The sequence below is a fragment of the Polypterus senegalus genome, chromosome 1 (assembly GCF_016835505.1).
Source record: "Polypterus senegalus isolate Bchr_013 chromosome 1, ASM1683550v1, whole genome shotgun sequence".
Classification (NCBI taxonomy): Eukaryota; Metazoa; Chordata; class Cladistia; order Polypteriformes; family Polypteridae; genus Polypterus; species Polypterus senegalus.
In genome coordinates, this window is record NC_053154.1 from 300,692,116 (window position 1) to 300,708,436 (window position 16,321).

Below are 16,321 nucleotides of genomic sequence, written 5' to 3' on the forward strand. Positions count from 1 at the left end.
GTTGTAACTTTATGTAAACCTTTTTTGTAAGTCGCTTTGGATAATCTGATAACTAAATAACCGTAAATTGAAATGTAATAGGAATCTTTACAATGGAGTCCTGTAAGGTTTTCTTTGGGGAAGAATGCATATTGCATTGCATTTATTTTCTTCTGGGTTCACCTATTTTTGTGATTTCCTGTCATATTATTATTACACATATACAGTATCACAGTTTAACTGGAATATCTGTGGTGATCGAAAAGCTAATTTATGAACGGGACAGCTGTGCTAAAGAGTCTTATTACATTAAAAAGAACTGGCCACTCTGTGAGCAGTTGATTGCAGAGAAGTAAAGGCGTGGGATATAAACCACTTGTTGACCAACAAAGATATTTTTGCCTCATCTTCATTTAACTTGGACTGATCAAAAATTTCCTGAAAGCGATAAACATGAAAGGTGAAAGATTTTGATTTTTGAGACAGACGTTTCCATAAATAACTGATTTCAAGACTAAGGAAGGCATTCTTGCTGGTCCATAAATCATACATGTCAATGACAAGCAGTCTGAAGAATCTTCCAGGGGGGCCGGAGGAAATCGCATGGAAGGCATTCAAGAATATTGTTGAGAATTTCTGGTTGACTGCAGAGCAACAAGCTACGTCCAACTGGTTGACAGCATGTTTCAAGCATACAAAATCATGATGTGCAACATGCTGCTGTAGATTTGTTTTCTTCAGTTACACTTGGACTTCTTCCTAATCATAGTGTAGTCAGTGACTAACATTTCACCAAAACATGCCAATGATGGAAATGCAGTATCAGGGCAAGTGGACTCCATCAATGCTGTCTAACTACTGTTAGACACTGAAACAAGAAGCATCAGATGCTGAGTACAAGTGAAAATCAGCAGCAAAACATGCAATGTGTCATCCTTGAGTGATTAAACACACTAAACTCAACAAAGTTAATGAACTGTTTCTCCAAATTAGTATGTGTTACTGCCAATCTGAAAGATGTTGTGTTCAGATTGAAGCTGTCTATCATAATCACCAAAAAAAGATATTTGAAAACATTTCTTGACCAGTGTTACTGAACCAGCCCATCTTTGAGGTTGATAATGGAAAACACAGAGGAAAACCAAACATGTGAAGAACAAGCAAACTTCACAAGGACAGGAACCCTACACGGGATTCTAACTAAAGTCAGTGGATACACATGGCAGCAAACCTTACCACTGTGTCACAATATCATCCCGTTTAATAATGAACTTTACAAAACAGTATCTGCAAAAACCATGAAAGAACTCCATTGTGATCAGCCAAGCAACTCTCTCTTAAAATATAATTGTTCTGTAATGGCACTTTACTGAGTTGCGTGGTTCCTCTTAGAGCCATTGTTTCATTCTGTGATGGGTTCTATTCATATGAAATTGGTTCATTCAGCCTTGAAAAGGTTCCTGCACTCTCAAAAATGAAGGAGCCAAAGTGGTTCTTCAAAGCAATGCCATAGGGGAACCATTTTTAGCTCCCTAAAAGACCCATCCTCATGAATGTTCCAAAAAGAACCATTTATATATTTAGATCTGTAACAGACTCCATACAGTGAAAAACCATGAATAGATGGCAACAGATCTGTAAAATACGAATAGTTCATGATTTCAAAAGGACTCTTGCTGCATACGTACAGTAACACGGGCTAAGTGCAGGTTTTCTTAATTTGTTAGTGTCCTGTTAGGTAGTCTATCATACATTAAAGATTTCTTTTTTTTTCTACATATTAGTTTTTTAATGGACAAAGAATCAAACAACCTCATCCAGAATGAAATGGTGGCCCATCAAGCAATAATTCTATGAGGAACCACACCACCCGGTAAAGAACCATAAAGTGCCATTAAAGAACCAGAATTTTTAAGAGTGTAATATACAGTACGAGCAAAACAGAAACCGAATAGGGTACTGATCGATCAAGAACTTCACTGTGCTATTGTGTGCAGCAAGAGTCCATTTCAAATCAGGAGCCCATTAGTAGTTTACAAGTCTGTTGTTGTCTATTCGTGGTTATTTATGGAGCCTGCAACAGATCTCAGTTAATAAATGTCCTTTCTGGAACTTTCATTTGGATGATTCTTAAGGCATCCAAAAATGGTTCCTCTATGGCATTGCCCTAATGGACTACTTTTTTTATAGAGCGCGGCCACTCTTTTTTTGTGTCCATTTTGTTATGGTATCTGGATGAAAGACTTTGTTATATTGCTTATTGTTTGGAAGTGTAGACATCCCACTACACACAAAACACAAAAAGATACATTTTTCTTGTCTTTCTTTTCCTAATTTAAACAAAGCTTGTCTTCAAAGGACAATATTGAGTGCAGAGTGAGTGTGTTGTCCTCATTGTAAACTGGCGCAGTGACTGAACATTTTAGTGAGTGATTGATATCAGTGTTGGAAGCACCAAAGAGTGAAGCCCCCGCTGTGTGGCGGGTTTAGTGGCAGGAATTGCACAGGAAAATAGCCATGCATCACGAAACGGCAATAGAGACGGACACGTGCAGGATTCCCAGGAGTCTGTCTTCCATTTACGAGCGCAGACTGGTCACTGTAGCTTAGTCTCCATTCATGTATTTATTTATTTTCTGCTGTGCATTTACTTTCAGAAGAACTGTTTTATGTTGTGCATTTTGGAAAATCTCAGTATTACAAGTGAAAGTAGCTGACTAGAGAAGAATTGCACATGCCTGTAATTCTAGCATGAAGGTATAATTCTTGCTTTTCCTCCTAAATTAGATCCTGAGGTGATGTATTGAAGGTGTTAAACTGAAGGATTCATCACATTTCTACATGCAAAGTATATTTGTAGCAGTGGTGCCTGTACTGTACATCCAGTGATGTTTTTGTAAAAAACATTTATTTTCTGTATAGCATTTCTTCCAAGTGGCTTGATTTAAAGATATAATGCAAAAAACTAAACTAAAAAACGTATATGTACTGTATTAACATACAAATCCAGTTAAACACACAGCAGAATGGTAGAAATGATTTACAAACCATTACGATCTCTTGCCTGCATAATCCAATTGGGTGCACCAGAGCCTCTTCAGGCTGCATTGGGTACAAGGCATGGACCATCTAAGTCAATAACCAGTTCCTTGGTTTACGCTAATGTTAAGAGGCTAATAAATTTTCTTTGCACCGAGAAACAAACTTCTCCATGTCACTCTTATCCAATGTCTGATCCACCTTATCAGTACAACCCATAAGTGCAGAATCGTCTGAGAATTTCTGCAAGTGACCTGACCTGCTGTTATATTTATATTCAGAGGTGTGCAGAGTGAAGGGAAAAGGAGATAGGATGGTTCCTTATGGTGTTCCAGTGTTGCACACATCCATATCATAAACACAGTCCTTGAGCACTACAGTAGTCTTCTTCTTCTTTTTCTAAAGCTTTTCCCACTTGCATGTAGGGTTTCTATATTTGACCAGCCTCCTCAACTCTCGTCTGTTGTACATACATTTCCTCATCTGATACCATTTTCTCAACTTACAGTAGATCCCCTTTCACGTGGTCCAATTACCTTGCCTTAGGTCATTCTCTTCTCCTCCATTTTCATGATTCTTCACCACACACTGTTTTGCTCACTTCTCATTACATACCTGTACCATTTTAATCTTTTTCTTGTGTTTCCTTTGGAATTTCCCCAACTTTAACTCCACCTCTCATTCTTTCATTCCTGATCTTATCAAGTTCTGTTACTTCATATATTTCATCTCAACATTCCCATCTCTGCAGCATCCCATTTCCTTTCATGCACCTTTGTAACTGTCCAGGTTTCTGGTCCATACAACAATGCTGGTCTGACTGCTGTTTTATACACTTTACCCTTGACTCTTTGCACTAATTCATATGTCACATAACACTCCCAATACCATTCTCCAGGTTTTCCAACATGGTTGCATTCAATGATTTGATTCCAGATCAAGCCCTCCATTCTCCGTTATTCTTGATCAAAAGTAACATACAGTACTAGAGTAGTGAAAAATGAAAATTCAATAATGTTATGCAGGTTTGGCTAGCAGGACTGAGATCCCTTTTTCTGGTAAGGTGAGCGCTCCTTTTGGTGTACTGCAACTGTACTCTGGCCAGATCTTTTAAGGGTCAGGCAAGCTGCCTACTCTCCTATGGCTATGCAGGAATCATACACCCAACAACACACTCTGTGACTGAGGGATACTAGCAGTGCACCAAGCATTGCGTGCAGTAACTTTCAAATATACAGTACAAGTTTGTAGTGATGTGAGTCTTAGGTTCAGAACAACCTTTATTTTCCAAGAGGGAGTCAAGCTAAAGTTAGAAAATGGGATTTATCAGAAAATGGAATGAACCTTAACAAAACTGATAATGTCATTTCTCAATGTTGTCTCCACCCTTCTCAATGCACTTACGCCACCTGCCTGGAAATGCCTGGATTACAGCAGAATCAAAGCTTTTGTCTTGTCCTCGCAAGCACTCGTGCACCACTTTCTTCACGTCGTCATCTGTCTTAAATTGACAACCGCCCAGATGTTTCTTTAGTGGTCCAAAAAAGGTGGAAATCACACGGTGCCAAATCTGGGGAATAAGGAGGATTTGGAAATACCTCAGACTTCAGTTTCTCCAGACAAGCCTTGGCGTTCATAGCAGAATGTGGGCAGGCCGTTTGGGCATTATCTCGCAACAAAAGGACTCCTTGAGACAACAGACTAGTGACTGCAGTACCCCTCGGCATGTAGTGTTTGACAATAACTTGGGTGCAAGTGTGGTTAAGAGGACAAGACAAAACCTTTTATTCTGCTGGAATCCAGGCACTTCCAGTGCATTGAGAAGGGTGGAGACTCCATTGAGAAATGACACGATCAGTTTTGTTAAGGTTCGTTCCATTTTCTAATAAATCCCATTTTCTAACTTTAGCTTGTCTCCCCCATGCATATATCTCATTTCACTTGAAACCACCATTTGAAATCTTCTTGCACAGGCAGGTTAAGTGACTTAACCAGAGTGGAGGCCACAGCCTTAGTGTTTACCCTGTAATGCTTTAGAAACTATTATATGATTGGATACCCATGCACTGAGGCTCCCCATCCATTGCTTTGTTGGCCATCGCTGACGCCTGTAGGAGTGAATAAGAAATGCCCTGATTTACAGCGTGGGGGTGTAAAACGTGTCCTTTTTGGAATCTGACCAACTACTCCTGCTGCTCTCCAGGTACATACAGTTTGTGTTCTGTAGAGCACATTTTACAGGGCAGCTTTGTTTAGTCACGCCGCTTGTGTTCCAGACGACTGCTGCCTCCCAAGCTTTGTCTAATGACTTCTCTAAGCAGGCACCTGACAGGCAGTTCTTTGATAACTATTAATTGTTGCAGGGATTCTCGCCACGGCTTCTGTCAATGAAGATTGACGTCATCGCCATCGCCTGTTTGCAGATAGCGCGGGGATGCTTACCGGTTTCATTGTGCAAAATGTAATGGGGCAGCGGGGAACGGCAGGTGCGCGGGACTGGCACGGGGTTTTTGGTTGTTTTATTCTTTGATATGTTGTCATTTTTTTCTGCAATTAATCTATTAAATGTACGTTTCTTTTTTTTTTATCTTTCTTCCTGTCACCGGATTTCTTCATTTTTACTGTTGAGTGGTCGTCTTTATTAGCACGGAATTGAAACGCTGCTTCCACCAGCACAAAATCTTTCCTTCTAAATGCATTCTCGAATAATTCCTGCTTGTACCGCAGTACGGCTGTGTTAATTAATGAGCAACTTTCAAGTACCTACCAGTGCATGATATAGTGCCTTTCACTTCTTTCTAAATGCATTTTCGACGCATTCCTCCGTTTAGTATAAAAAAACTACTTAAATATACCACCTATTTAGCAATTAAATAGTGCCTGTCTGTTCTTATTTTTAAATATATTTTCGAAGAATTCCATCACAGTACGGCCGTGTTTATAATAAGAATTTTTTTGGGTACCTATCAATTATATAGTGCCTTTTGTTTCTTTCTAAATGCATTCTCGATTAACGTCTCCTGTCGTGTTTATTAATAAACAACTTTAAAGTGCCTACTTATATCAATTATATAGTGCCTTTCATTTCTTCTTGCTTTCCTTAAGGATTCCTCCTACCGTGCTTATTACTAAGCAACTATAGTTTATCCCCCAATTTGTAAATTATTTAGTGCCTTTAAAGTCTTCTTTCTAAATGCATTCTCGAAGAATTCATCCTTGTATAGCAGTAAGGCCGTTTTTATTATAAGCAACTTTAATTTACCTCCCGATCCATCAGTTATATAGTTAGTTAGTTTCTTTCTTTCTTTTTCTTTCTTTTTTTCAGACTTGGAGGGCAGAGACACTGGAGCCAGCTTATATAGACCAGCGTTGAACAAAAGAATTGGCGATTTGCAATGGCGTGTGCTGCACGGCATCATTGCTGCTAATTCTTATGTCTCACTGATTGATCCTTCAGTTAAAAGACAAATGTCATTTCTGTGGAGAGAAAGTCACCGTCTTCCACCGTTTTCTTTTATGTAGTAGACTTAGACCTCTTCTAAATATTCTTAACTCTGTCTTTAGTGTTCTTAACTTGCCTTTTAATGAGTGTGTATTTATTTACGGTAAACCGGAAATAATAATGAAAAAGAATGTCGAATTGGCAACTTTCTCATTGGACAGACCAAGCTGGCTGTTCATATGTCGAGAAAAGAGAAAGTCAAATAAGCATATCGACATTAGAGAAATATTTCAGCTGACTTGTGAAAGCCAGAGTATACTTAGAATATAAATTCCACAAAATGACCACAGATGCAAATTCTTTTAAGGAGAGATGGCGTGTTCATGAGGTCATTTGTAGGGTTGAGGATAATGAGTCGATTTTTCTTATTTGAAATACGAATTAAATATTGGTTTCATGTTGGGGTTAGTTGGGTTGTTCTCTGCTTGTTACTATAATGTAAGTGATTTATTGATTACGGGTTAATAAAGTTTAATTCAAAACTCTTTCTTTCTTTCTAAATCCATTCTCGAAAAGGTCCTTTTTGTGCGGGTGTACGGTTGTGTTTTTTAGCAAATAATTTTTAATATGCTAAGCTATCTATTATTTAGAACCTTTCTTTCTTGACTGGTTATTTATTTCTGATATTAATGGGAATATGTATAATCAAGATGAATGTATGATTGGTAAATGCCTCATTGGACAGACCAAGCTGGCCATTTATACGTCACAAAAAGATAAACTGAAATCAAACAATGTGATATGATCAAAATATTTCATGGACTGGTAAAAGCCAGGGCGTTTTAAGAATATAAATTCTACGAAATGATTGAAAATGTGATTTTTTTTGTGGAAAAATGATGTGTTCATGAAGCAATTTGTAAACTTGGAGATAATTAATTGTTTTTTCTTTTTTAATATATGAATTAAGTGTTGTTTTTTGGGGGGTGAGTTGGGGTTTTCTTTGTTTGCTTTACTTTTGCTTTCTTTCTTGCTTTACGCAATCTCGAAGGATTCCTCCATTTTAACAGCATAGAACGGCCGCTTTTATTAACACTGAATCATTTGATTTATTCTGTAGTCAATCCATCAGTTAGGTTTTATTTTATGTATGCCTTTCCGATGACTTTGTTAAGGTATTTTTAATCGATGTTACCAAATGATACAATTAAAGCAACGCAAGCCATTTGTGAAGTGCACTCAAGAATTACTAAATTGTGCGGGGGAGCGGAGGAACAACTGAAAGGCACTCAGTTCACGTCTGAATATCGCTGATTCGAAATGGTTTATATTATGAAAAAAAAAAGACCTAAAGTGACTTAGTTCCTTAGCTAAATTGACGAGAATATGGAGGGGAAAAAGTGAAAAAGTGTAGTGGTGGCTGGAGCCGCAAAATTTGACACAAGGGAAAAATCAGTCTTGGAAATCCTCGCACACCGCGGGCCAATTAACTTAAGCCGCTGGTTTCTTGGGCGACATAACATTCGGAATCGATAGGGGGCGCGGGTCCCAAGTCGGCAGGATCAAACAAAAGGCTGAAAAAAAAACGGGCCCACTCACCCACACCCAAACGCTGCAAATTAAACATAACCTGCGTGCGTCTTTATAATGTTTTAGTTGTGTGATTATGAGATTAAAAGTGTCATTTGTATTCAAATCCTCCTTAAACTGATATGTGCTTTATTATTATTACTATTATTATTATTGTTATTATTATTATTATTATTATATTCATACTTTTAAAGATATAACAGCTAACAAAATCAGGTGAAAATCTTGGCTTTATTTTCTTTCCAGGCAGTGAGTGTTTTCTTTATTTTATTTGATGTTATTTATTTATTTTTTGCTTTTCTATATGCCAGCCGCATCACCCTGTCCAGGCAGGGCAGAAGATAACAAGCAGCTTAGAGTCAGACTGTACATTTATCATGGCTCAAAATCTGACAGTTGTTTTCTAATTTTACAGCAACAGCTTTCCCTGGGTAGGAATAAAAAATCCCTTTCAGCTGCAAGTGAAGAAATATTGGAAAACAAACAGGCATCACACAGCCTCGGGATAGCAGACTGGCACTCGCCCAATCACCTGAATCTAAGAGAACAGATGAGCTTCTCTGTCAGGGAGTTAAACAGACATGCTGCCAACGAGGACACATTCAACAGCACAGAAAACAACCCCGGATTTTTTTTCCCCTACTTTTTCTTCCTTTTTAATAAATAACCGTCTTTATGACCTTTCAGAGATCACAGAGTCACAGCATGGGGGAATGAATCCCCAGGTAAGTAATCAGTAGAAGAAGAAGAAGAAGAAAGAGGAGGAGGAAGAGGATGACAAGTAGAGGCTATCAAAGGATGTCTTGCATATCTCAAAAAGACTGAAGTGTGGTCTCATTTTGAATAGTTAAAGGTGAAGGCTATACCCAGTAAAGAATGTTCAGTTCTACAATTTGTTTCTTTTATATAGTGCCTTTCATAGTGAGCACTATCAGGACGGGCTTGTCTGAACAGCACAAACACACCAGTCTCCAGCCATCTACAGGGAATGCTAGCAGAACATGCATTCTACATGCCTAATAGCTCTTATTGATACTTACATATAAGCTATTCTTTAAAAAAAAACAACTTTTATATTATTTAGCACCTCTGCATAATGAACAATATCTCAAGGATCTTTAGGCAGTTATATTTACATTGCACTTTTCTCACTACTCAAAGCACTTTATAAAGCCAGTGCAGAGCCACTCCATTCACCATCAATGCGTAGCGTCCACTTGGATGATACCACAGCAGCCATTCTTGTGCTCTTATGCTCACAACACATTAGCTATTATGTGGTGAAGGGGTGCGAGAGAGAGATAAATAGGCAATAAGGGCCAGGGGATGACTAGGGGGCCATAATGCACTAACCTATGATGGCCAATTTAGCCACAACATCAGAGTACACCCTAATCTTTTCAATGGATGCCCAGGGATCTTTTATGACCACAGAGAGACAGGATCTCAGTTTTATATCTCATTTTTTATACTGTACAACACTTTACAAGTATAGTAATATTGTGTAATATTTTACATCTATTTTCACAGCTGTTGTACACTCTTAAAGATAATCGTTCTTTAATGGCATTTTATGCTTCTTTACTAGGTTATGTGTTTTTTCATAGAACTATTGCTTGACAAAGCACCAACTCCTTCTGGGACGGCTTCTTTGCATATGAAGGTGGCTGCTTGTGCTTTGAAAAACTCCTTAATATGTAAAGAAAAGCTGAAACTCTTATTGTATGATAGAATACCTAGCAGGTCATTAAGAGAACCTGGAAAGGGCCTGTGTTATTGTATGCAGCAAGGTCCTTTTAAAATCAGCAGCCATTGCTATTTCACAAATCTGTTACCATCTATCCATGGTTAATAATACCATGGAGCTTGATTCTTCTCTATATATACTGTATATATAAAATCCAACATCTGTTTGTCTGTCTGTGCGTCTGTCTGCTTTTCACGAGAGAACTACTTAGCGGATTTAGCTTGGGTTTTTTCCTATAATTTGGTTAAACATTCTTGTTGATTTTGTGACTTCTCTCATCACAATAAGTATCATAGTTCGCTTATGGTACCAATTTATTTGCATGAATCTGAGAAAGACGCAGTGGGACTGGACCCTCCTCACTCATGCACCAGCCTCAGGGCATGTACTTCCACTTAGCTAGCGAACGATAGAACTACTTAATGGATTTAGATTGGGTATTTTTTCTAGAATTTGCTTGAACATTCCATTTGATTTTGCAACTTCTCTCATCACTCTAAGTTTCATAGTTCACTTGCAGGAGAGATATATTCACGCTAATCCAAGACAGAGACTACAGGACGAGGAAAGGGGGAAGTGTGACGTCAGGAGTAGGGAGCCAGGTAGGGCCTTCCTCACTGTCCTGTTTCACTTCTACATGGGCAGAGCCACAGGGGATGGCTAGTGTTTAAATAAAAATGGTAGTGTGTGTGTCTGTCTGTCCGGCCTGGAAGTGAGAGGTGGAGTTGGGGTAAGGACTCCACCTCCGAGGAAATAGAAACTCGTTTAGCCACTAATACAAAAGTGAGGCTAGCACATCAGCAAAACAAAACCTTCAAAAAAAGAGACACTCGCTCATTTCAATTTTTGTTTCTGACGATTTCAATAGTTTCAGGCTTTTTATAGCATGGGCTTACATAGCTAGTATTTAAATAAATATTACAGCTCTTTCTTAAACCTTCCTGTGGATGACTCTTTTGAGGACCAAAAATGCCATATGGAATCACTCTGAAGAACCACTTTGACACCTTTATTTTTAAAAGTGTACTGGCGCAGGGTGGAGACTGAAGAGAGTATCCTGTGGTTAAGAGTCCCCTTCTTCACCATTACAACACAGTGCCTAACAACAGACTATGCTCTGCCAGTCCATCATATTTTATTGCTTGTCGTGAGGCTTTGTCATACTTGTTAGATTATTAAATATAATACTGTTCTATAAAGCTCCTTGTGATGACATATGTTAATGGGGCTGTATAAATAAAAAAAACTGAATGATTATTCAATACAAAGTTACAAGAACCAGGAATCAAGTTGAGCCGTCAACAGGAGCCAACCCTGGATGGCATGCCAGTCCACCAGAGACAATCACATACACTCTCACTCCATCCTTCCCTCCATTGTCTGCTCTCACTTTGTCCTGTTCTGTGTCAAGGGCTTGAGGCAAATCCAGCAGCATTGGGCAAAACTGAGGAATGAGCTTCAGAAGGGACACCAGTCCATCACAGTCCCATTCACACATATCATTAATCAGTCAATCCATTTGCTGTGCCTGTTTTTTCCATTTTCCATTTGGGGGATTAGCACTGTACCCAGCAGCGTCAGGAACAAGCACCCATGCATTCAGAGACTCAAAACGGACCTGGAGAAGAACTGCAGACCAAAAATCAAAGTGGGCTTTGATAACCAGAGAGAGAAAATTATTCAAAAAATGAATTCAAAAATACATAGCAAAACCCTCAGAACCCAGATACCAAGCACTTGCAAGAAGGTTTTAGGAAAATTTTAATAAACTGATAATGCAAGACAATATGCACAGATGCACAGTCAAGCTAGAACAGAAGTGGGCCTTCCCCAAACCGCTGTCACCAAGTCAGAAGTGCAAAATTGTCTAAAGTATCTTTGAATGCTGTAGCATTAACAGTACCCTTCACTGCAACCAAAATGTATAGCCCAAACCCTGAAAAACAGCCCAAGACCATTATAAGTCCTCCATCAAACTTTACAGTGGGCACTAGGTTCTCCAGAAGGTAGTGTTCTCCTGGCATACACAAGCTCAGATTGGTCCATCAGATTGCCAGATAGTGAAGCATGAGTCACCGCTCCTCCAACAGCAGTCTGATTTACACCACTCAAGCCGATATCTGACATTGTGCTTATTGATCTTATACTTGTGTGCAGCTGCTTGGCAAAGGGAACCCATTTCATGACGCTCTTGATACATGAAGTTCTTGTGTTGATGTTGCTTGAAGGGACAGATTGTGAGTTGTGTTGTCAGTAACACCTTAGGCTTAGAGGATCAGAGATTTTATGTGCTATGTGCTTCAGCACTTGGTGACGCTGTTCTGCAGGATCTACTACTTTGTGGCTGAGCTGTTGTCGTTCCTCAATACTTCCACTTCACATTAATAGCACTTACTCATGACTGGGGCAGATCTAGAAGAGCAGATATTTCACATACTGACTTGTGGTAAAGCTGGCATCCTATGACTGTGCCACATTTACAGTCATTCAGCTTTTTCAGTACGACCCATTCTTCTACCAATGTTTGTCAATGGAGATTGCATGGCCATGTGCTTGATTTTATGAACATGTTGACGGTGAAACATCTGAACTTAATAAACTGAGGAGTGTCCACATGCTTTTGGCCATATCTCTATATCTCTATATATATAAATTCCAACGTCTGCCTGTATGTCTTTTCATGAGAGACCAACTTAACAGATTTAAATTGGATTTTTTTCTATAATTTGCTTTAACATTGCAGTTGATTTTGCGACTTCTCACATAGCGCTAAGAATTATAGTTCACTTACAGTAGCAATATGTTAGCAATAATCTAAGACAGAGGCAGTGGGCTTAGGGGAGGGGGAAGCATGACGTCAGGAGTGGGGAACTGGGCAGGGCCCTTCTCATTGTCCTGTTTCATTACTACACAGGATGGAGGACAGCTAGTAATGTACATAAAATCCAACGCCTGTCTGTCTGTCTGTCCGCTTTTCACGGGAAAACTACTTAATGGATTTAGATTGGGTTTCTTTCTATAATTTGCTTGAACAATCCAGTTGATTTTGTGACTTCTCTCATCACATTAATTATTATACTTCGGTTGCGGCACCAATTTATTTGCTTGAATCTGAGATACAAGCTGCAGGCCAAGAGGAGAGGGAGAGACAGAACCTCAGGAGTAGGGAGCCACGCGGTGCTATCCTAACTAGCATGCCAGCCTCTATTCGAGTCAGTCTACCTCTCGTCACGTGTTAGAGCATACTTTGCCTCCGCTTAGCTAGCGATACCTGTTTCTTCAGCAGACATTATCATCTAGAGATTTTTAAAGAGTAACGTTTGACGTTTTTAAAGGAGAGATTGGAGCTATGTGTGTTTTAGAAGGTTCCTGCTCATTGGCAGAGATATCAAAGCCACTTGCTCTTCTCCCCACGCTGAACACAATCAGATACAGTGGTGATGTTTGACGTTGGAGAGTACCTACCTTCTGCTTGGCCAGAGATACCTTGCCAAATTTTTACATTTTTGTGAACATTCTTGCTCCTGATAGCAATATCAACAATATTGTATATGAAGAGGCCCTCAGATATGAAAGCTATCAATATAAATTCTTCTCAATACAAATTATTACTTTTCTAAAAAAAATTGTATTGATTTTTAAGGTTTGTCCTGTTTCACTACTAGGCAGGCGGAGCCACAGGGGACAGCTAGTAGTGTATATTGTACTGGCTTAGGGTTGGATCTTGTCTTTCAACCTATGATGTGGTGGCTCCAGGCCCCTATTTGATTAAGCACATTCAATAAATTTGTATGTACTGTATGTACGGAACTGTATATCGTATTGTCTACTGTATAGTATAATTAAATTGCTGTAACACCTAGACACATTATGAGTATTGTGTTACCTGGCAATAAAGGTTTATTCATTGAAGTAATTTAAAACATCAGACTGGATGCAATTTTTTTCAGAGCTATAAACTCTGAATGAGCACAGGCAAACAGAACAACAGATTTGTCACTGCATGTCAGATGGAATAGATCCCGTCAAGCCCTGTACTGAAATTGACATATGAATGAACAAGAAAGAAAAGAACGACGATCAATGACAATCAGACCAAGTTCTGCATACTGTGTAAATTCTACTTTATTGTTGGCTATGTTTTTCAGTACTTTAACTCAGGACGCAGGTAAGGTTTCTCATTGTATTACTCATTTTATTACATTTGTTGTGGATTAGGATCACATTTGCAGTGTGACAGTCATCAGGTACTTTTCTACATGAAGAGATTACAGGAACATATTGACCCCACACTGTACACCCCAAAGAGTCACCTTAATTGGTGACTCTAATTTGGCCACCAAGGAGTGAGGGTGGGTGTGCCCTGCTAAGGTCAGCCATCTATATTACTGTCTCTTCAACATCAATGATAAAACCCTATCAGGCTCTGCCACTCAGCTTGTCTATTACCCAAAGCACATCAGCTTCTTCTTGTTTTAGGTTTTTTTTCACCTGAAGACATGACCATTTTTTTTTTGTAACAGAAGACTCATTTGATCTTTCCTGTATCAGCACAAATGCTTAGGAGACTTCTTCAAGGCTATGAAGGGATAAGCAATACCACCCCGAGCAGAGATGGGCTGCTGTTTCTAACTTCATCTCCTTTTCCAACCCCCAGTTCGGAGGTTCGCCAACTGGAGAATAAGTGACCTGCCCACAAAGCTCCGCCCCTTCAAAGACAACACTATAAAAATCTAGAGGCCGCTGGAAGTCTCTGTTAATTATGAACCTGCAGCTGAGGAGTATGAAGCTTTCCTCCAGGATCATCTTTTGTTTAAAATAGCAGCAGACCATATTTTATGCCCACAAGTGCACACTTTCTTTTCCATTTTTTTCACTTTAAACTGGGCTACTGAAATGTTATTTTGTCTACACCTGCTCTTTCACTCACTCCCTTTCCATTTGTTGTGTCGAGATTTTGTTTTTTACATTAGGTTTGTAAGTTGATTAAACATTTTTTGTCAATTTATATATTATTTTGAGTATTATTTACAGTTTGTTTATTTTATCATTTGTGGTCTATAGCCGGCTTGTCACCCTGGCCAATACCCCCAGGCCTCCAGATGGAGCTCCCCCTGCAGCATGGAGGTGCCCCGGATACCAGCAGTGAAATATTGGACTATGGAGTTTTCCCCTACAAACCTGCTGGATACCCCCGGGGCCAACAGAGGACGCTGCAGGGAGGCCCAGGGAGTCATAAATGCCCTATAACCCGGAAGTGCGTCGTAGGCAAAGCGACAGCGGAAGTGACGTACTTCCAGGATGAAGAAGAAGACTTTTTATCTGACCCGGAAGTGATAAGAAATCATGGACTGAAGGATGGGAAACACTTCCGAGTCAGGGACTATAAAGGACTATGGGAAATCCCCAGATGGGGGCTGAGCTGGGTGGAAGGGTGGCAACACGTCTGGGAGTGGTGGAGAGTTTATTATTGTGATTATTGGTTTGTTTATGAGTATTGTGAAGAGTAGGGTGCTTTGTGCACTGTGCAATAATAATAAAGTCAACATTTGGACTTTAACCTCATGTCTGATGTCTTGGTCAAGGGTTCAAGGGAGCGATAGTGCCCCCTATCTCTCACACATTGTTATGGTGATTTCATCATGTTGCCATTTTGAGCTGAGGTTTGTGATAGGTGGCCATGGCCATTACCTGGCTGGGAAGCCGGCTGGATGGAAGGACTAGGGGAGAGGGCATCTGCAAGGCATTACCTCCCCCGGGATGTTAGAGGGTAGACCACCTGGGTGGCTGTGGCACCATGGATTCACACAGGGCATGCTGCGAGTTGGCATTTGGCACAGCCGTGTTGGGTTCCATGGGGTTTGCCAGGGGGGGCTGTAGAGCCCTACTTTCCTACTTTGGGCTTTCAACACACCTGGGAGTGATTCCAGAGTCTGTTTAACAAGCCACCTGGTGTTGTCCCGGGTGCAGCTTACAAGGAGCCAGCTACTTCACAGAAGAGAACCTGAATCAGGAGGAGGTGGAAGAAGGTGTGGAGAAGGAAGGGCATTGCAAGGCTCTAGAGGAAAAGGATGGAGTTTTACTCTGCTTATGACTGTTGGTATGGGTCGGGAAGCCTTTCCCCAAATAAAAGGCTTTGTGTTGGACTGAATTGGTGTCTCACCAACAACAACATTTACTTATACAGCACATTTTCATACAAAAAGTAGCTTAAAGTGCTTTACATAATGAAGAATTGGAAAATAAAAGACACAGTAAGAAAATAAAATAAGTCAACATTAATTAACATAGAATAAAAGTAAGGTTCAATGGCCGGGGGGACAGAAAAAACAAAAAAGCTCCAGATGGCTGGAGAAAAAATAAAATCTGTAGGGATTCCAGACCATGAGACTGCCCAGTCCCCTCTGGGCATTCTACCTAACGTAAATGAAACAGTCCTCTTTGGATTTAGGGTTCTCACGGAAGGACTTGATGATGATGGTCACGTAGACTTCTGCCTTTTAATCCATCCATCATTGTTGGAG

The 16,321-nt window shown here is 39.8% G+C and overlaps 1 long non-coding RNA gene across 1 annotated transcript in view; it reads left to right on the top strand.

The window, feature by feature from the left end:
- The window catches only part of LOC120514547, a 100,606-nt gene extending 85,708 nt beyond the window's left edge, over positions 1 to 14,898 (top strand). The window contains exons 2-3 of the long non-coding RNA XR_005630484.1: positions 8,466 to 8,775; positions 14,862 to 14,898. This is a non-coding gene — a long non-coding RNA (uncharacterized LOC120514547). The remainder of the gene's footprint in view (positions 1 to 8,465; positions 8,776 to 14,861) is intronic.
- The last annotated feature ends 1,423 nt before the right edge of the window (positions 14,899 to 16,321 follow it).